We start from the raw sequence: 21594 nt of genomic DNA, 5'->3' as shown, positions 1-21594 counted from the left end.
CTCAACAGAAGTTCAAGAGCAAGTTTTGAATATTTCAATACTTGGGATATGCCATTAATTTTCTAGTAGTAAAAGTAAATAGCATGAGTTTTTAATGAATCATTTACATTTGAAGCTGAGAAAAGGGGACTCTTAGGTACTTCCTGCTGACCTCAAATAGATTGAGACAGAGCAGTCAGAAGGAACATAAAAGTTTCCCATGTCTTTGACAAGGATACTATACACATCAAGAAAGGCAGACCTGGACTTGGAAGTTTAGCACTAACCCCCAAACACGCTAATAGTCTCTATCAGTTCAGTCTGGAATTTGTCAACAAAATATTATATTCATGAATTCTTTGCCACTTGTGCATGTAGAATACTTTTGTAAGTGCTAACATTCAGAATATGATATATTGTCGTTTTAAGGCAAAAAGGACAAAATGTGGACAAAATATTTTAGACTATTATTCTTTCCTCCCAAATACACATATTTTTTTTTCTTGGCTCCAATAACAATATTTTATTATATCTCTCTGGCAGAAACTTTTGACCATATTCAAACAAGGGTATCTGAGAGTTCATTGAAATGTGGACATTTTTATGTAACCTGTTTCAGTTGCTAGTGAATTTCTGCCAAACCCAGATAAAGGGTTAGATATAAAGATGAGCTGATGCCTTCCAAATCCCGAGTCTTCCATTATGGTGATTCCACACCAAGTCTCATCTGGAGTGGCACTATCTGATCTATTTGAACATGGTGTAACTAAAGAGTTGGAATGTGAGAATCCAGGATTGTTGACCCTTTTAAACAGTGTTCCCTACTTTCTTTGATCTTGGGAGAAATAAAAGGAAAGAAATGACTTCCGGGAATTAGCAATGTTTATTAGTTTCAAGAAAATCATTAGAGTAGTCATTAGAGAGCTGCTTAAGTTAGGCCACCCTCATTAACTAGAGGGGAACCGTGGCTATAATTGCCAGAAGTTAGCTGGAGAGCAGATATCAGTGGTGGGGAAGGGGAGGCACAAAGGGTTTTGGTTCCACTGATTTTGCACACAAGGAGAGGTCTCCATCCTTGATTCTAAGAAACATCTAGAAGGTTCTCACTTTCCCAGGGCCTATTGCAATCCCAATCTATCCTACAAGCTATTGCTAATCCCTCTTAAACAGCATTCATCTGCATACATATTTGCAGAGGGACTATTTGTTGACTCCATGGCTTGGGTGATCATAAATTTTTAGCACATAAAGGAATCTTAGAAACTATCTAGTCCAAATCCCTCAATAGGGCTAAATTGAGAAAATTGAAGCCTAGAGAGAAGTGACTTGTCCAAGGCCATATAGCAAGTTTTTCGCACCCTACCTCAGTGGGTGCAAAACTATAGTCAAGTTTTCTTTCCCCCAACACTTTCTTTCTTTCTTTCTTTCTTTCTTTCTTTATTTATTTATTTATTTTGAAATACATTCAAAGTTATAGGAACAGTTGCAAAAACAATACTAACCCCATACAAAAAATTCCATCATACCCTGATCCCCCTCCCCCGATAGCTCAATCCACCAACCTTAACATGCTGTCACATCACTATTTCTTTCCCTTCCTCCCTATCTATCATCCATCATCTATTGTTCTGTTTTCTGAACATATGAGAGCTAGCTGCACACATCCTTGAACATACACTATAGTTCACGTATACACTTCCCATGAACAAGAACATTCTTTTATGCAATCCCATTAAGCGCAGCTAAGAAGTATAAGAGATTCAACAATGATACAAAGCTTACATTCTATATTTCCTTTACCTTATGTCTCAACTGTGTCCCTTTGAGCCACCTGTCCTCTATCCTCTAATTCCATCCAAGTTCATCCTTGGCATTCAATCATCTATTTAGACCGTCTTTTTTTTTTTTAGTTGTGGGAACATATATACAGCCTAAATCTTCCCATTCCACCCCCTCCCTAGCATTCCATTAGTGGGATTAATCACCTTCAGAATGTTGTGATGCTCTTTCCCACCATCCATTACTAGAAATTTCCCTTCACCTCAAACAGCAACTCCACCCTCATTTCTTAACTCCCCATTGCCCCTTCCCCCATTTCTCTTAACCTGAACTCTACAATTCATCTCTATGGTTACATTCTCTGATAGTTTCTTTGTGTTTGCTGTGGGGGTTAAAATTAACCTCTTAAATCCATATCAATCTTGTTTTTCTTTGATACCATCTCCACTTCAATAGGACACATAAACTATGTTCCTATACTCCTCCATTCCCCTACCTTTATATAGTTGTCTAAAATTACGTATTTTACATTGAGTTCAAAACCACTGATTTGTCATTAGGGTTTGTGTAATTTATATCATGTAGGAAGTAAATAGTGGAGTTACAGTTCAAAAATTATTGACTTCTATTTGTATTCCATTGTGGTTGGAGAATGTGCTTTGAGTATATTCAATTTTTTTTTTTTTTTTTAATTTCTTGAGGCTTGTTTTATGTCCCAGCTTATGGTCCCTTCTGGAGAAAGATCCGTGATTGCTAGAGAAAAATGAGTGTCCTGGTGCTTTGGGATGTAAGGTACTATATATTTCTGTTAAAATTCTCTTTATCTCTTTCTTCTTTCTGTTGTTTCTCTGTTGGTAGGGTTCCCTTTAGAATCTGAAGTAGGGCAGGTCTTTTATTGGCAAAGTCTCTCAGCATTTGTTTGTCTGTGAAAAATTTAAGCTCTCCCTCAAATTTGAAGGAGAGTTTTGCTGGATAAAATATTCTTGGTTGGAAATTTTTCTCTCTCAGTATTTTAAATATGTCATGCCACTGCCTTCTCGCCTCCATGGTGGCCACTGAGTAGTCACAACTTAGTCTTATGTTGTTTCCTTTGTATGTAGTGAATTGCTTTTCTCTTGCTGCTTTCAGAACTTGCTCCTTCTTTTCAGTATTTGAGAGTCTGATCAGAATATGTCTCGGGGTGGGTTTATTTGGATTTATTCTATTTGGAGTTCACTGGGCATTTATGCTTTGTGTATTTATATTGTGTAGAAGGTATGGGAAGTTTTCCCCAACAATTTCTTTGAATACTCTTTCTAGACCTTTACCCTTCTCTTCCCCTTCTGGGACACCAATGAGTCTTAAGTTTGGACGTTTTATTTTATCTATTGTTTCCCTGAGATCCATTTCGATTTTTTTGATTTTTTTCTCCATTCTTTCTTTTGTTCTTTCATTTTCTGTTCTGTGGACTTCTAGGACACTGAGATGTTGTTCAGCTTCCTCTAGTCTTGTATTGTGATTATCCAGAGTCTTTTTAATTTGGCCAACAGTTTCTTTTATTTCCATAAGATCTTCTATTTTTTTTATTTAGCCTTGCAATGTCTTCTTTTTGCTCTTCTAGGATCTTCTTTATGTAGCTTATATCCTGGGCCATGGTCTTCTTGATGTCCTTTAAATCCTTTGCCATGCTTTTGTTCCTCGATTGTATTTCTTTGATTAATTCTGCGAGGAACTTTGTTTCTTCTGATAACTTGATTTGTGTGTTTGGAGTTGGATTCTCCATATTGTCTGGTTTTATCATATGCATTGAGATTTTCTGTTGTTTTTGGCCTCTTGGCATTTGCTCTGCTCGACAGGGTTCTTTTAATTTGTAAAAAAAAAAAAAAACCTATCTAATTTTTCAGAAACACTGTTTGGTGACATACACTTTCTCTAACTAACCAGCAGAAGGCGTCTGTGAGTCACCTATACCCCTCAAGTCAGTTCTCCACCTTGTCCTTGCCGTGAGTGGGGAAATGATTCTTGTGGTTTCCAGCTGGAGAACTCAGCCTGGGTGTGTTGCTGGAGCTGTCCGCCCTGAATGCGAGGTGCTTGTACGGGGGGTCAGGGAGGAAGGACAGCCTCAATATTCAAATACCCCTGGTTCCCGGAAATTCAAGGCCGCCGCAGAGTTCAAGCCTTCATTTCATTTCAGCCCCAGCCCCTCTCTCTCGATGTCCCACAAACCACCGGACTTGGCGTAGTGTCTCTGGGATCCCCGAGCATGTCCCCCTGCCCAGCCGTGATCCTCCAGGACCTCTGCTGAGAAAATGCCATGCAACATCACCAGTGCATGCCGTCCCTCAAGGGAAGCTGGCTCGCTTTCAGCCTTATGCAAAAATGGCCGAACGGGGCGTATCCACACCCCCCTCCTCGCACAGTTCCTCCTTCCCAGCTCCGGGACAACTGGCAGGGCTCTGGGCTGTGGGCACGGCCCCAGGCAGGAATTTATCCAGCCCTCCCGGGAGAGAGCTGCTAGCCGCAGGGATTCTTTCGGCTTCTGGCTCTCTGCTCCATTCCCCCGGCCCCAGGGATATCTGCAGCAGGCTATCTTCCAGGCCAGTCACCAAGAGGCTGGCCCAGCCCCCTCTTGCTGTGTTTTACTGCGTGTTTCCCACCATCGCACCTGCAGCCGATCGCACCTGCAGCCGATCGCACCGCAGCCGCTCCTGGGTTCCCCCCCCCCTTTTTTTTTTTTTATTAAAAGAGCCTGTTGGTCTCCAGACGCCAAACCCTGGCTTCCCTGGATCACTGCATAGCTGCAGGACTTCCAGCCAGCTTACTCACTCGTTTCAGAATGCAGACTATCAGTTTCACCAAGTATACAGCCCCTGGGAACTAGCAGATCTCGTCCAGCTGGCACATCGTTGTAACTGGTCCTTATCTAGTGTTTTCCACGGAGGTGTTCCTTAGCCCTGTCTCACCTAGCCGCCATCTTGGTTTCTCCCCAACACTTTATTTTAAAAAATTTCAAGCCTACGTAAAAGTTGAAAGAATAGTACAATGAACACCCAACTACCCTTCAGCCTAAACTGTTAACAATTTAATTTTAATTGTCAACAATTTAATGTTAATCAATTAACTGTTTGCCACATTTGTGCCCTCTTTCTTTACATGTATACATATGCAATATTAATTTTTTTGCCATTCAAGAATAAGTTTTACACTTTGTGACATTTGCTGCTAAATAGTTCAGCAGGCATCTCCTAAGAACAAGGGCATTCCCCTTCATAAAATCAGCATCATTATCAAATCCAGGATATTTAACACTGACAGTGTAATATATCTACTACACAGACATATTCAAATTTCCCCAGGGGGACCCAAAATGTCTTTAGTTGTTTGCTGTTTCAGACTCAAGATTGAATCAAGGAACTTTATAAATGAAATCATACAATGTGTACTCTTCATATCTAGGTTTTATCACTCAAAAATTTGTCCTTAACACTTGTCAGTATTGTAGCATGTTATCAGCAGTTTGCGAGGTATCCACTGTATGACTACAACACATTTTATTTTTCCATGCTCCTGGAAAATGTTCATTTGGGAATATTGGGTATGTGTTCGCTTTGGAGCTCTTATGAATAAAACTGTTCTGAAAATTAAAAAAAAAAAAGATTGAATCAAGGATAATCCACTGAATTTGGTTGTCCTGACTCTTTAGTCTTCTTTATTCAAGAATAGTCCTCTGCCTTTTTCTTTTTCCTTTCATCACCTTTTTGAAGAATCCAGTACACTTGTTTTACAAAACATTCTACAATTTGTGTTGGTCTGATTGTTTCCTTAAGATTGGATTCAGGATAACCCTTTTTGGTGAAAGAAAACAAAACAAAACAAAAACAACAAAGGTGATGTGAATTTCCCAGTGCATTATATTCAGAAGTACAAAATGCTACTTTGTCCCACTGTTGGTAATGCGAAGTGTGATCATTTTGGTTAATATGGCATCCATCAGATCTCTCCATTACAAACACACCCTTTATCCATTGTAATTCATCAGTAATCTGTGTGATGATACTCTGAGACCATGTGCATGTCCTGTTCCCCAACTTTTCCTCAGTGGTTTTTAGCACCGCTCTGGTATTGTTCCCTGAATCAGTTATTAAATTGGTCTTAGAAAATGATGGTTTTCTAATCCTATCATCTTTTGTACCCTTAGTGACTTATGTTCTGTTATAAACAAGAGCTCCCAACACCCTTTTAAAAATATGACTCTGGTCTCGTGGATTCTTTTTGTATTCAATGTGTTATACTCCAATACCGTAATTATTTTTTAGTGCTCTAATTGTTCTAAATTTGGCCAGTGGGAGCTGCTGCAAGGCAATTCCAGGCCCCCATGATTCTTTGAGCACTTCCTTGTTCTCTGATACAACAAAATGTTCCAGTATCACTTTGTTCTTTCCCTGACTTAAACCTGGAATCAGTCAGGAGCATTAGCTCCTTTTAATAGTGGATGATATTTATAAACTAAGATAATGGACACTAGATATGCTCATTTTTACTGGGGTGTCATTGTTTGGGTCCTTTTGTTTTTAACCTACAAACATGGAACATGTCAATACAAAATGTTAATTAAAATTGAAGACTTTTAAGCAATTATCTTTTATCTTACAGTTTACCCACTGATAATATGCAGTTAGGGGTGTTATGTTCCAATACAACTTGAATTAATTCTCTGTGTCTGGGTGGTTTTGTCATCAATATTACATAGACTTGAGTTCAGCCTATTGAGATGAAAATAGATGAAAAGCACAGAGTTCCTGACTCCTAGAGCTTACAGGAGACAATTACTGTGAATTGTGTCCTGGAGATGTGGCCCAAGAGCTGGGGACTTCAGGTGTGTCCTAGCTCTGTGCCAAATAGGAAATGAGGGCTTAATGATGCTTGTTGAATGAATGAGTGAATGAATTTTTCCCTGTATTTATTTGGCCTCCCTCTAGAGGACCCGAGCTAATTCATCCCTGTACCCCAGGATTGGCCAGAGTAAAGCCCGGCCGATGCTTTTTAGAATGGAGAACAACCATTCAAGGAATTCAACACTAGGCAAAAAATAATTCCAAGAATGTTGTATATTTGAGTTGCCAGAGTAGCTGTTCTAGTTCTCACACGTGCTGCTCCAGATCTTTCTTCCTCTTTTCAAGCAAACTCGTCCCTGCTGCTGCTCACTCGGCAGATGTGCTGCTTCCGGTGTCACCCAGCAAGGCTGACAGATGCACACTTGGCCTGCACTCCCCTCTGCTTTGCCCTTTGCTTGTGTCTGTGGGGAAGTAGCATGTGTCCTCACCCAGCCTCCTCCAGGACACTGATTGCTCTCTCCATCTGTCCTCCGCTGGGGCTGGTCTGCCCTAATCTCTGCCCTAATCTCTGCCACCAGCCACAGGCAGCAAAGCCCACAGCCTTTCCTGACCCTTCTGCTCCTTGGGGCCTGAGGCAGTAGTTTTCCTCTTCAGTACCAAGCTCATCGTCATCTTTATTGTCAGTTTATGGTAGTTCTCATCACTAGATGCAGTTTCTGTCTAGTGATCCTTACTATGTGCTAAGTACTCTACCTGTGTTTTTTCTCTTGTCTCACTTTCTCAATCCTTTGATGGAGGGATATTACGCTGTAATATAAGTATTCTATACAAGAGAAAGCTGACGACCAGGGAATACGTAACCTTCCCGAGGTTACAGCCGGTAAGTAACAAAGGAAGCCTGCAAGAGCTGCCTCCACCTCCTTAAGTCCTGGCAACTTGGCTCCTGCCTGCACAGCAATTTCCAGTTGGGACTTATCAATGCCTTACTAAACACCCTTGTTCAGAACCTGTTTTCCTTGATCTCTTGACAGATTTTGGGTCTGTGCCTCCCTCTGTCTTTGTGGAAATGTCTCCTCACTTGATTTCACAGCACTGCACTCTCCAGCTCCACGACCATCTCTTTCTGGCCCTTTTGCCTCCCAGTCCCTAGAACTGGGCAGTCCCTGCAGGTTCTGTTTCTGGCTCGGCTCTCCTCTCTCTCTCTGCATGGATGTTTCACCACGGCTTCACATCCTCCTCACCCAAACCACTTTCTTTCTCCTCCTTTCCGAGAGGGTAGCTTCTCTTCACTCTGCTATCCTGGGCCATGGCTCTGCCAACTCTGTGCCGGATCCTCAGCCATATCTCTCACATCTCGTGCTTTGCCGCCCCTCACGTGGATCTTGCGATGGCCCCTTCATTGGTCCTCTCTGCATTTTGCTTTATCCCTTCCAATCTCTCATACACAGCCATGCAGAATGCTCTTCCTTGATCATTGGTTCACTCAATAATGATTTATCAAACACCCAGTGCCAGGCATGGTGCTAGTCTTTGGGGCTCATGTCGCTCCCTTACCTTAAATCATCAGTGATTCTCTCCCTGAATATTTGTTAAATAAAAGAAAGCAAAATGAAGGGCAATGCAAACTTGCAAGCTGAATGGACCTTAAAGGTCATCTAATTCATTTGCTGATAAGAAAATTGGAACATACTCATTGGTTCATTCAGGAATACCTATTGAGCGCCGGTCCAGGCCAAAGCATTCTTCTAGACACTGGATTTTAGCAGCAAGCAAGACAGACACGGTCCTTGCCCTCATGGACTTATACACTATTATTTACATAGTTCACTTGTGTTAAGTTTATTAATTCATTCAATAAATATACATAGCGAACACCTACCATGTGCTAACCCTTTTCTATGTTCTAGGAATTCGGCAATGAGTAAGGTAGACAAAAGTCCCTAACCTCTTTGAGTATACATTCTAGCGAGGGGAGAGAGAAAATAAACAAGATCCTATTTAAATAATATGTCAGGTGTACTAAATATAATGGAGACAACCCTGGAGAGTTAGGAGCAGGGGCTCTGCAGCCAGACAACCAGGGTTTGAAACCAGGCTCCACCCTACACTACCTCTGTGACCCAGGTCAAGTCATAACTCTTTGTGCCTTAGTGTCCTCATCAATAAAATGCAGGAAACAGCAATGTCCACCTCGTGGGGATTTTGCATGAATTAAGAGAGATATTTGGGAAGTACTTAGGACAGTGCCCGGCACATAGGAAACACCCAGAAAGTAAATGAATACATATTGAGAAAGATAATGCAGAAAAGGTGCAGATGGCTGAAGAAGCGTAGAGGGGTACGAGAAAGACTTCAAGAGAAACCAAGACATGAAGGAGGGGTGAGAACTCGCCATGCGCACACCTGGGGAAAGTGCTCCAGGCAGGATCTAGGTGGTGCAAGACCTATATGGGGAATGAGGAGCATCAAGGAGGCCAGTGTGGAGGGAGCAGGTGAACAAGGGAGAGAATAAGGGAGATGAGGTTGGAGAGGTATGGGAGGGGGAGGAGGACTTTTGTTTTTGCTCTATGTGAGCTGGGAAGCCACTGGAGGGTATGGAGCTAGGAAGTGATGTGGTTGCTCTACATTTGGAGAGGATCACTCTGGTTGCTCTGGGGAGCAGAGGCTGCAAGGGGGTGGAAATGGGAGGCTTTTGGAGGAATCCAGGTTAAGGATGTTGGGAGCCTGACCAGGGTGGTAGGATATGGTCAGATTCTGGATATATTTTGGAGGTACAGCCAATGGGATTTTCTGTTGGGTTGGATGTGGAATTGAGAGGGAGGTCAAGGAGTAAAACAAAGAAGTACCTGAAGTCAAGAAGGAATTCTGGGAGATGACTAGAGGAAGTCAACAGAGGGGGTGACACTAGAGCCGGAAATTGGTAAGTTAGAACAGTTGAAATGTCGAGTCTGAAATGACTACCCCAGGGTTCATTTTTATTTACTTAATCCATTGAGTTCCAAAAGCGTACAGAATGACAGTTGAAGCCAGGCTTGTAGCACACAGATAGATGCTCTACTTTATGTACCTGGTGAGTCTGTAGGAAAATGGGCTACTCTACCAACGTGATCATCTGTCTCCCTCTGCTGACCACTCTTGAATTTCAGTGTATGCCTGAGCACTTATTGCCAAATATGCCAACATTTTACTTACCCTTCATATTTGCCACAGATTTTCTTTACATATTCTGTTTTTACAAAAGAATCTTAAATAGAGTGGATTTGTAAAAATTCTCTTTTTGCCATACCTTCCAAGAAGAAAATTGACAAGTTGTTATATCATCTTCATCACCATCATCATCACACCAATGGTTTACCTTTGTCATGCACTTTCCCCAGCTTTTTCTCATGCATTATCTCATTGGATGTAATATCCCTTCCAGGTGGTAGGTAAAATGTTATTCCCATTTTACACAAGAGATAATTGAGGTGATGTGACTTACCTGCTCCAGATCTCAAATAGGATGTTTTGCCATGAATCCTATACTCTTTTCTTTGGAAAATACGCCCATATGACCAGGAATCCTGGGTAATATGAAATAATCAAAGTAGAGAACACCGTAACATTTCTTTAAATCTTGCATAACATTTTCCTGATCTCCCTTAATAATAAGGACTCCTTATGGCCTTCCGAACCCAAGCCAGGCACTGTGCTAAGCACTGGAATTATACCAAGCTATTTAGTGCCCTCAAGGTCTCTGAAGTAAGTGACATTATTAACTCTATTTTACATTGGAGTTCACTGAGATTTAGACAGGAAATGATTTGCCCATGGTCCCTCAACTATTAAGTAAATGTAGAGCCAGGATTTGAACCTAGTTCCGGAGTCCATACCATTTACTCCCACCACCCTGACCCCAGTTTTCTCTTCTTTTCTGGACATCTGGACCCACAACCACCCTGGCTTCTATGGAGCCTGATTGGGGAAGTTTCTCTCTTTTCCTTTTTCAAGAACTTATTGCACTTTCTCCTTCCGTAAAGACTTCAACTCTGAGACCTTCAAATGCCAATTGAATGTGACCTTTTGAAAGCTTGCATTGACTCATAGGAATATTTGATTTTACAACTCATCCTATACCCTGGAAGGCAGGTGTTATATCTGTCAGGTGGGTAGTAAGTAGGTACTGCCCTCATTTTACAGGAAAAGAAGCTGAAACTCAAGTAATTGCTTCCTGGGCATTCCCCCTTGGCAAAGCATCAGAATATTCATGCTCAGTTAAACTCTATTTACAGTCTGTGTGACCTCAGTCAAATTATCCTACCTCTCACAGTCTCTAGTTCCTCTTCCATAAAATTAGAACACTCATCCTAGCCATGGAATGCTTCTGGAAATCAAATTACACAATGCATTTGGAAGCCCATGGGCAACTCTAAAGCACTACATGATTTACCGAGTCCACATGAATTTATTGGACTCCAATATGATTAAGAATTAGGCACTGGAGTCAGACTCTCTGGGTTCAAATACAAGCTCCACCATTTCATATTTGTATCCTTGGGCCCCTTATTTACTCTTTCCAAGCCTTATTCCTATAACCCTTGTAAAAAGGGAATCATAATAGCAGACACCTCACAGGTATGTGATGAAGATTAGAGAAAATGGACATGTCCAAAGGGATCAGCATGGGGCCCAGTGCCTACTGTTCAACAAAAATCGGTGTTGATGGTTTGTGCTAGTTTGAATCTGTTATGTACCCTATAAAATACTATGTTCTTTTAATCCACTCTTGTAGGGGCAGATCTATTGTGGGTGGGATCTTCTGATTAGATTGTTTCCTTAGAGATGTGACCCACCCAATTGTGCGTAGGACCTTTTGATTAGTGGAGGTGTGACCCCACTGATTCAAGATGGTCTTAGTTTACTAGAGTCCTTAAGAGAGCTCAGAGAGACACAGAGAGAGAGAGCTCAGAGCTGACACAGATCCAGATGCTTGGAGATGCAGATAGAAAGACATTTGGAGATGCTAAGCTAAGTGATGGAGCCCAGAGTTTGCCCTGGAGAAGCTAAGTGAGAACCCACAGACACTTAAAGAAAAAGCCACTGGAATCAGAAGTTGAAAGCAACACAATCTGGAAGCAAAGGACTAGCAGACACCAGCCACGTGCCTTCCCAGCTGACAGAGGTGTTCCGGACACCACTGGCCTTTCTTCAGTGAAAGTATCCTCTTGCTGATGCCTTAGTTTGGGCACTTTTAAGGCCTTGGAACTGTAAATTTGTAACCTAATAAATCCTCTTTATAAAAGCCCATCCATTTCTGGTATATTGCATTCTGGATGCTTTAGAAAACCTGAACATGATTGTTCTCATGGTTGCAATTGTTATCGTCAACATCATATCGTTAGTCTTCAAAGTCCTGAGTTGGTACAAGAAAAGGCAGAGTCCCTTAAAAGGGTTTGTAATTTGAAATACAAAATGAGGAGTGGCTGAATTGGGAGAAAGAAAGGAAGGGAACTGCTGTTTTTTAAGCACCCACGGTCAAGAACTGAGCTGAGCTGCCAGCTGTCTTGGTAGTCATTTAAGACAATCAAGCCCGAGTGACAATAACAATCAAGCCTTAAATCACTTACTGTGATGGTGTAAGTAAGAGGTTAACCCAGAGGAAAAGCACCAACTCCCCCTATTCCCTTCCTCCCATGGAATGGCGCCACCAAGCAAAGGTCAGGTGGATCAGCACTGCCAAGGGAGCCCAAACAAAAGGCTCCTGCCATGCAGACCCAGTGGCCAAGAGGAGGGGAGGGGCTAGGAGAGGAAAAGTACTGAGTACTGAGTCGGAATGGAGAAAAGGGTCTTCAGGGTCTCCTCCTCACCCCACCTTAAAGAGGTCTCAGCCAAGGCACCAGTGGAAAGTCTTGGCTTTGGAAGGCAGGTATGGGTAACAGCATGACAAGTCCTTGACTGCATCTCCCTTCTGAGGATGCACCAACTGTGCACCAAGTCTTGTGCAGGGAAGGTGGCTTTCCCCTGTGAGACCAGCAAGGTAAAGCCTTTATAATTGCCTGTGATCAGGCCTAGAAAATCACACATAGTGTCTTCAGTCAGGAGCCAGACTCCTCACTCCTCTATGCCCTTTCTGGGCCAGATACTTTTAACTGTATTATGTCTCAGGGTACCTGGCTGGTTTGATATATTATGTCTCCCCAAAAGCTATGTTTTAATCCAATCTTGTGGGATATTTGGATTAGGTTGTTTCCATGGAGATGTGACTCACCCAACTGTGGGTAATACCTTTGATTAGATTATTCCCATGGAGGTGTGGCCCCACCCATTTAAAGTGGGTCTTGATTAGTTTACTGGAGTCCTTTAAAAGGAGCAGACCCAGATGCTTGCTGATGCTTTCAGATGCTAGCCCAGAGTTTGCTCTGGAGAAGCTAAGACAGGACAAAACACCCGAAGAGCAGCTAAGAGAGACTTTTTGAGAGATGCTTAGGAGCTGACAGAGACACTAAGAAATGCTTGTTGACACAGACAGAAGGATGTTTGGAGATGCTAAGCTAAGGATGCACAGGAGCTGAGGGAGGAGCTGAAACACAACCCAGAACAAGCAGGTACCAGCCATATGCCTTTCCAGCTGACAGAGGTGTTCTGGATGTCATTGGCCTTTCTTCAGTGAAGGTATCCTCTTGTTGACACCTTAGTTTGGACACTTTTATGATGGCCTTAGGACTGTAACTTTGTAAACAAATAAACACCTTTTATGAAAGCCAATCCATTTCTGGTATTTTGTATAACGGCAGCATTAGCAAACTGGAACAATAACTGAACAGAAAAATTATTAAATAATAATAATTACAATGTAATGATTACTAAATAATAATAATATAATATTAATTGCTAAGTTTTCAAAGTTAACATTTCCATTATTTTGCCATTAAGGAAATTGCTAAGTCATGAGGTCTTTTTCTTGGGTGTGCTATCAGTAAGTGCCTTGCTCAGAGAATTTCCCTAGCTGGGTGAATCATCTTCCAATCGGGAAGTTTAAGCTACAAATAAGTTACTGGATTTGACACCTCCCACACACCACCCAAGAGACACAGAAGGGACTAAATAAAAAAATAATTCTTGGGAGTTTTAAGCCCACTACAAACTGATGGCTTCAGTAGTCATCTCCCCTATATCTGATTATTATCTGCTATACCTTTTCTTTTACCAAGCTCTGAAAGTTTTGTTTTGTTTTTCCTTTCATGTGGAGATGACAGGTTTAATAGTCACTAAACTGACCCACAGAGCTTTTCTTGGATCAAAGTGGGGCACTGGAATATCAGAATTGAGAATAACACATTTCCTCTATTGTAAACAGGCTACGTTAGATGTACCATTAATAAAATGACAGTTTTTCAGGGGGAAAAACATATAATATAAACACATCAATTTTAAGATCCTCCCAATTTTTGAAATGTGAAATATGAAATGAATAAGCTTTTTGAGTTTGAGGAAATCAGGTAAGCACTTTTTTTTTGTACTTTTAGCTTTCCGGACTGTTCTTATACCTAACCCCCATCCAATTGATTCACATCCTCAGCAACATTTGTCCTCTCCTTTTCTGGGTTTTCACCAACTTGCCTTTTTTTTATATATATCCATTAGTCATCTCCCTTCAGCAAAGAAGTGGGACAGAAAACAGGGCATGCAGAAAAACTGACCAGCTGCATTTCCATATCAATTGCCAGTATTTACAGCAGATCCAGTAACCAGCCCTCAAGGGTGAGCAGTGCCTTTAAAGATCAGAAAATAGAAAAGCCCAAGTCCCTTTCTCAAGTTTGAGACTTGGTCTTGCTTTTACTGACTTTCTTGAAAATCAGGTGACACCCATGGTGTAACTCAATGACACAGCTTTCTGCAAATGCATTTCAGTATGAGTGACTTCCCTTGTAAATATCCCTGATATGAGATTGTAAATCATTAACAGCTCAAAGATATACTACAGCCTCACAGCCACAGCACGAGATGCATTTACCAGAATAATCAGATGAAAGGTCTCAGGTTGGATAATATCTCAAACTACCAAGGCTCAGAGATTTCTTCCATTTGTTGTTGTTGGTGGTGATATCTTAATAAGGAAAAGGAGTCCTTGAGTTATGAGTATCTCAGTCATAAACACCTTATATATACAAGTCATCCAGGGCAGTATTTGGGTGGAGGATCCCCCTCCCCCTGAGCAATAAGTCATTGCAGTCCATTGCTTTGATACCAGAAGCCAATAATAAATGTGCCACTCCTCCTATTTTACACACGAAGAAACAAGTTCTAAGGGTTGAAATGACAAGCTCAAAGTCACACAACTAGTTCAAGACAGAGTTGTCACCAGCACCTAGCACCTAGAAAGTAATCAAATACTGGTGATTGAATGAATAATAAATAATCAATAAATCAGTTATTTAATGCAGAGATGGGTGTAACCAGCAAAGCTGGAGTCTGAAAAAAGGAGCTGAGGTGCAAAGAGAAACAAGGAGATAGGAGTTCGGACAGCAAATGCTTACTGATCTAGTATGTTTCCAAAGCTGAGGACACAGTGATAATAAAACTGACCATGTCTCTGCCCTTGGGGAACTGAGACTCTGGGTGAAAGTGGTCAGGATGGGGTAAGGGAGGGAGTGGTCCTTAGGAACGGCTTCATGGTCTTACTTGCTTTGGCCTTGAGATGGGACCTCAAGGAAAGCAATTTCCATAGAGACCCTGAGTTCTTAGAAGGCAGAGGTGTATCCTCAGCCCCTTCCTACCAGAGGGCCTGGCGCATAGTAGGCCTGCAGCAAGTGTTTGAAAGGTGCATGAGTGACTCCAAGTTCTGCCCTTGCATCCCAGGTGACTTCAGTCCCTTGTCCTCTCTTCCTGTCATCAAAGCTTGGCCCAGTCTTCTCTAGCCCTCTAGCGTGAAACTTCAGCCCGTCCACTTACCCCACCTCACTAACATGACCTGATCTCCTGAGCTAAATCTTCTTGGGAAGCTTTGGAAATTCAGGTAGAATAAATACATATATTCACATGTTGAAGGAAACCATCATTTTTGCCTTGATTTCCCCTTCAAACTTTGAAATATTTAATGTGTAAAAATTACATTTTGACACATCCACCTCAGCCCTTCATCTACATCATTTTTCCCAAAGCCCAACAGTCTATCAGCTGTCTGAAAAGCTGAGTGTGGTTGAAGCTTGGTGTATTAGTTACAGCTCAAGCTAAGATGCTGTAACAAGTAGTAATCAAAATGCAGTCACTTAAAGAAGATAGAAATTTATTTCTCTCTCACATTACAGTCCAGAAGTGGGAGAAGGGCTTGGGGAGCTAGGATGAAATCTCTTCTCTATGATCATTCAGATTTGTGTCATTCTCAAACTGTATGTGCCATCTCTAGATCCAAGTCTACAAATGAAGGTGCCCCGTTTCTCAGTAAAGGGAAGGGAGGAAAAGGAAATCCAGGGCAAGTGGCTTTGCCTTTAAGATGACAAGGCAATTGTATTACTCATATGCACTCACATCCCAATGGGCAGAGCCAACCACAGAGCTGAGAAACGTAGTCTTTGACCGAGCTGCCATATTCTTAGTTAAAAATGGAAAGAGGAGTGCAGAAATGCTATTTATTACAAAGAAAAAAAAAATATTTGAAAGGGAAACAAAGAATGAGGAAAAGCTCCTGTCTATAATTCAACATCTACCCCCCACCACCCACCAGGAGAAAGTTTCTTCACTTGTAAATTAAAGGGTTTGGCCAATGATTTCCAGCCAAAATGCTCCATGCTTCTTTCACGATTCTGCAATAAATTATTACAGAAATGTCTGTTTTGTTACTTTTATTGTGAAGGTAATTGACGTGTTCATGGTCATGGATTAAAACTTAACACTTAAAAAACAACAGTTCTTTAAAACACTTCCATCTGACAGCACAGATGCAATGACTTAATGCCCATGATCTAGAAGGCTGGCAGTAGGAAGGACAGCTAGTGCTCCCCAAGTGCTCCTTCCTCGCATCTCACAGTCCAGGCAAGCTCCACGTTGAGAAGCTCATGGCTCTGGGGATCAAGGTCAGACAAAGTCAAAAGACTGTGAGCAACTGAGAATAATCTGGGACTCAGTGGCTCTCCAAGGGGCCTCTTTCCTCCAGCAGCCAACTCTGAATCTAGTGTTTTTATCCATTCAGGGAAACTCCCTTGGAAGGCAACCCTGTGAAAACTGAACTGATTATTAAGTATTATTCACAAAAGGAGATTTGTTCTTGGCTTGGGCTAGCTGTTCCTCTTTTTTCTCAACTTTTACTCTTTTCCAATGTTCTTTCAGTTCAATATGGCACAGAGAGGGAACTTCTACTTCCAGCTCATTTGTCTTTGAAGTTCATTACACCAAGAACTGCTGCATACCCTGTTATCACCAGGGTAATGGGCTCCCAGTCAGGAGAGTTGGGACTCGGGTGGAGGGCTGTCACAATGCCAGAGGAGGTTGTTGAACCTTTGGTCACCTTAAAAATTGAAAACGAAAAATTTTTAATTTTTAAATTTGGGGGGTTTCTACTGGCACCTGTGGTAGACTGAATCATGTGCCCCAAAACAAGATGTGTTCTTTTTTTTTAGTTCAGTTCTATTGAGATATATTCACATATACAGTCATCCATGGTGTACAATCAGTTGTTCACAGTACCATCATATAGTTGTGCATTCATCACCCCAATCTATTTTTCTGAACATTTTCCTTATACCAGAAAAAGTAAAAATAAGAATAAAAAATAAAAGTAAAAAAGAACACCCAAATCATCCCCCCACTCTATTTTTCATCTAGTGTTTGTCCTCATTTTTCTTATCATCCTTACACTGGATAAAGGGAGTGTGATCCATAAGGCTTTCACAATCATACTGCCACCCCTTGGAAACTACATTGTTATACAATCATCTTCAAGAGTCAAGGCTACTGAGTGGTGGTTTGATAGTTTCAGGTATTTACTTCTAGCTATTCCAGTACATTAAATCCTAAAAAGGGTTATCTATATAGTGCGTAAGAATGCCCACCCGAGTGACCTCTTGACTCCATTTGGAATCACTCAGCCACTGAAACTTCATTTTGTCTCATTTTGCATCCCTCTTTTGGTCAAGATGATGTTCTCAATCCCACAGTGTTGGGTCCAGATTCATCCCCGGGAGTTATATCCCACATTGCCAGGGAGATTTACACCCCTGGGGGTCAGGTCCCACGTAGCAGGGAGGGCAGTGAGTTCACCCACTGAGTTGGCTTAGCTAGAGAGAGAAGGCCACACCTGAGCGAAAAAGAGGCACTCTAAGGCACAATTATAAGCAGGTTTAGCCTCTCCTTTGCAGTAACAAGCTTCATAGGGGCAAGCCCCAAGATAGAGGGCTCCGTGTACCAAACCACCAGTCCTCAATGTTTGTGAGAACATCAGCAGCAATCCAGGTGAGGAAGTCCAACACTTTTGCATTTTCCCCCAGCTCCTCAGGGGGTCCTGCATATATATTTTTATTCTCTGCCCAAATTACTTTGGGGTGTGTCACTATTTCACACTAACCTGTATAAACCTAACAGGTCTCACTTCCTATTCAAAGTTCCATGTAATTATGATATTTGAACAAACTGAATGAGTTAAATTGTTTAGGAAATATAGATCCTGCACAAATTAAACATCTCTTCCCTTGGTCTCACATAGAAGTTGAAGTTTTAAAACACAGTCAATATCGTCCTTCATGCTTTGGCCTGATTTGTCCTAGTCCTAACTAGATCTGCTTCTTTGATATCTCTAATTGAAGTCTGGACTCTTTTTCAGCTTTTTTAACAGTTGCTGTGTGCTCTAACACTGACATCCGTATCTGTTGAGCTCTAGATCTGAGTTTTAGGTGTCACACAGATATTTAGTGTTCTAGGAATCAATCAGCTTATATACAAAAGAGAACTTAATTTTAACTTCTAGACTCCCAAACTGTGAGACAATAAATTCCTGTTGTTTAAGCCATCCATGGCATGGTATATATCACAGCAGCCGGAGCAGAAGAGAAAGCTATTCTGCGGAGAGAAAAGAATGGCACAGATAATGCAGAGTTCAGTGAAGATGGGACTTCAGGGACAGAGAAGAGACTGAGTTGTGGCAATCTGGCTCTCTGTTGGCTTCTAGTTTCTGGTTCCAGTCCATTGTGGGTGGGGCCCAGTGGTGCTATACACTTTTGGTTTCTGTGAAACATCCATGTAGCCTCCTACTAAGTCCCTCCCCTTTTTATTTGTCACTTGTGCACTGTTTTTACCTGCAGCCAAAAGGCTCTTGACTAAGGAATGAGATGCTGAGGTCCAGAGCAGCTGGAGGATACTATTTTTTTTTATTTTTTTAATTCATTTTATTGAGATATATTCACATACCATATAGTCATACAAAACAAATAGTACAATTCAATCGTACCGCTACATAGTTGTGCATTGATCACCAAAATCAATCCCTGACACCTTCATTACCACACACACAAAAATAACAAGAATAATAACTAAAGTAAAAAAGAACACTGGGTGCCTTTGTTTGTTTGTTTGTTTGTTTGTTTTCTTCCCCCATTTTTCTACTCATCCATCCATAAACTAGACAAAGGGGAGTGTGGTCCATATGGCTTTCCCAATCACATTGTCACCCCTCATAAGCTACATTTTTATACAATCATCTTCAAGATTCATGGGTTCTGGGTTATACTTTGATAGTTTCAGGTATTTACTGCTAGCTACTCCAATTCACTAGAGCCTAAAAATGGTTGTTTATATTGTGCATAAGAATGCCCACCAGAGTGACCTCTCGGCTCCTTCTGGAATCTCTCTGCCACTGTAGCTTAACAAGATGTGTTCTTAATCTTAACCTTCATTCCTGTGGGAGTGAGCCCACTGTAAATAGGACCCTGTGAAGATGTTATCACTAGTTAGGGTGTGGACTCATTTGTGAATAGAATCTCCTAAAATCCTCAATAGGTGTGGCCAAGAGGCTAGAAGTTAGCGGATGTGTCAGCAGACATGTAAGGAGAAAGAGACGGCCATGTGACAGGAGGCAGAAAATGCAAGCCAAGGAACGCCAAGGATTGCAGTAAGCCAGCACCACAACTCCACAGACTTTGGGAGGAAAGCATGGCCTTGCTGATGACTTGATTTTGGATTTTTAGCCTCCAAAACTGTGAGCCAGTAAATTCTTGTTGTATAACCAAGCCCATATTATGGTATTTGTCATAGCAACTCTGGCAAATTAATACAGCAGCTTTTGTTAACATCCAGCTTGGGACTGGAGCCAGTTAGGGACTGGAGCCAGTTCCCTCAGGTGTGCAAGTGCTAACCACCTGGGATGATGGTTCAAAGCTCATGGGACATTGTGGATGACCCTACATTTAGCAGGATAACCCTCCTCTCCATTCCCCCAGGGTCTCAGCTTCCTAACCAAGTCAGCTTGTCAAGAAACTAGCTTGTCAAAAAATTTCCTCCAAAATGAAACTAGGGTCCAACATAAAAAGCTTTTTTGTTTTAATTTCAAAAACTAACATTCAGCTCTTAATATGAAGTACGAACTATTGTAAGAATCTTACTTTAACACTCAAAAAACACCCAAAGAGGACAGCACAATTACACCTCCATTTTACAGATGGAGGAATTGTGCTCTATTTTAAGCTGTTTACTTGCATCAGGCCGCGTATACCGCACGGATTGTGCAAGTGTGAATCTGAAACCAGTGAGGAAGGAAGCAGGCCCCATGTGCCACACACCACCTACCACCCACTTGGGTCTTTTCTCTTCCCAGAAACAGCAGGGTCATTTCAGGCAGTGACAGTGTGACAGGGCAAGGTCATCAGGGCAATCAGAGGCTTTTCTACCAGCCCAATCTAGGCAGTTATTTGGGGTGTTGTCCTTGGTGAGATGGCCTCTAAGCTGTTTTTCTTGCCTTACAGAGAACCTATAAGCAATTAATATTCTTTAGAAAATTTACCTTCAGCCAGCATTTTCTGTTGTTGCAGCTGAGATCTCTGGATGCTATAATATGTCAAGTGCCTGGCATGATAAATGTGAGTTTTCTCCTCTCTTCAGGACTGCATTTTGCATCAAGCCTTTCAATGCCATTTCACATTTAATAAGCTTATTAAACATCATGCATTTTGCTATGTTGTCACGTTAGAGTCCTGGAGGTTACAAGTTGAGTTTTCCTAATAGAGAACAAAGGTCATGATGTGATTTGCCAAACTGAGATTCTGACTGGAAAGTAAACAACTCTATACCTTCTTTGATGTCTGGGAGGATAAAGAGGAGTGAGTGAGTGAGTATGTTCAGGTATTTAACAGTCTGCAATTTCGGGCTCTTCTCTGCATCCATTTCTCACCTCCCCAGCCATGACCCACACACAGGAAGATGGCAGCCCTCTCTCCAGCTGTCTACCTCTCTCAGTCTTGGGGTGGGGGTGATGGGGTCCTTTGGCCTCTGGCAGTGCAGCGCCAGCTTAACATGCCCCTTAACTCTTCCTTCAAGCCCAGAGCCAAATATTTTTTAAAAGAATGATTGCCCAAAGTCCTCTTTTATTCTTTTATTATTTGTATAATTAATTAATCTATGTCTGTTATAAACATATTCAGAACAGATGATTTACAGACATTAATGAACTGTCCTAATGGGTCCCCTGTCTCCAAATTCCATGGTTTTCACTACCCCATGTGGCTTGCATCTTGATCAGAGGATGAGAATGGCGATGTGTACTTGTGTGGCTCAAGTTCAAGGATAAATGCTTTGACGGGAATAACACAAAAGCCTTCCACGCTAACCACTGTCTCTCAGATATTACCCAACTACTGAGTCCCTGATCAATTGTTTAAAAAATATATTAAAATGATGACTTCAAGTTGGTAGTATAAAAAAATCAATTACTTTATTAATTAAAAAAAAAACAACTGAGGAAAAATTCCTGGGTTAACATTTCATTTATAAAATACCTTTTTAAGATTTATAGTACTCTGGGTTTGCCGTGACTTCTTACAGTAAACGTAAAATTCTTACA

Source organism: Choloepus didactylus, chromosome 3 (genome assembly GCF_015220235.1).
Source record: "Choloepus didactylus isolate mChoDid1 chromosome 3, mChoDid1.pri, whole genome shotgun sequence".
Lineage (NCBI taxonomy): Eukaryota > Metazoa > Chordata > Mammalia > Pilosa > Megalonychidae > Choloepus > Choloepus didactylus.
The sequence above is the reverse complement of the archived record's forward strand: the minus strand, read 5'-3'. Positions refer to the sequence as shown.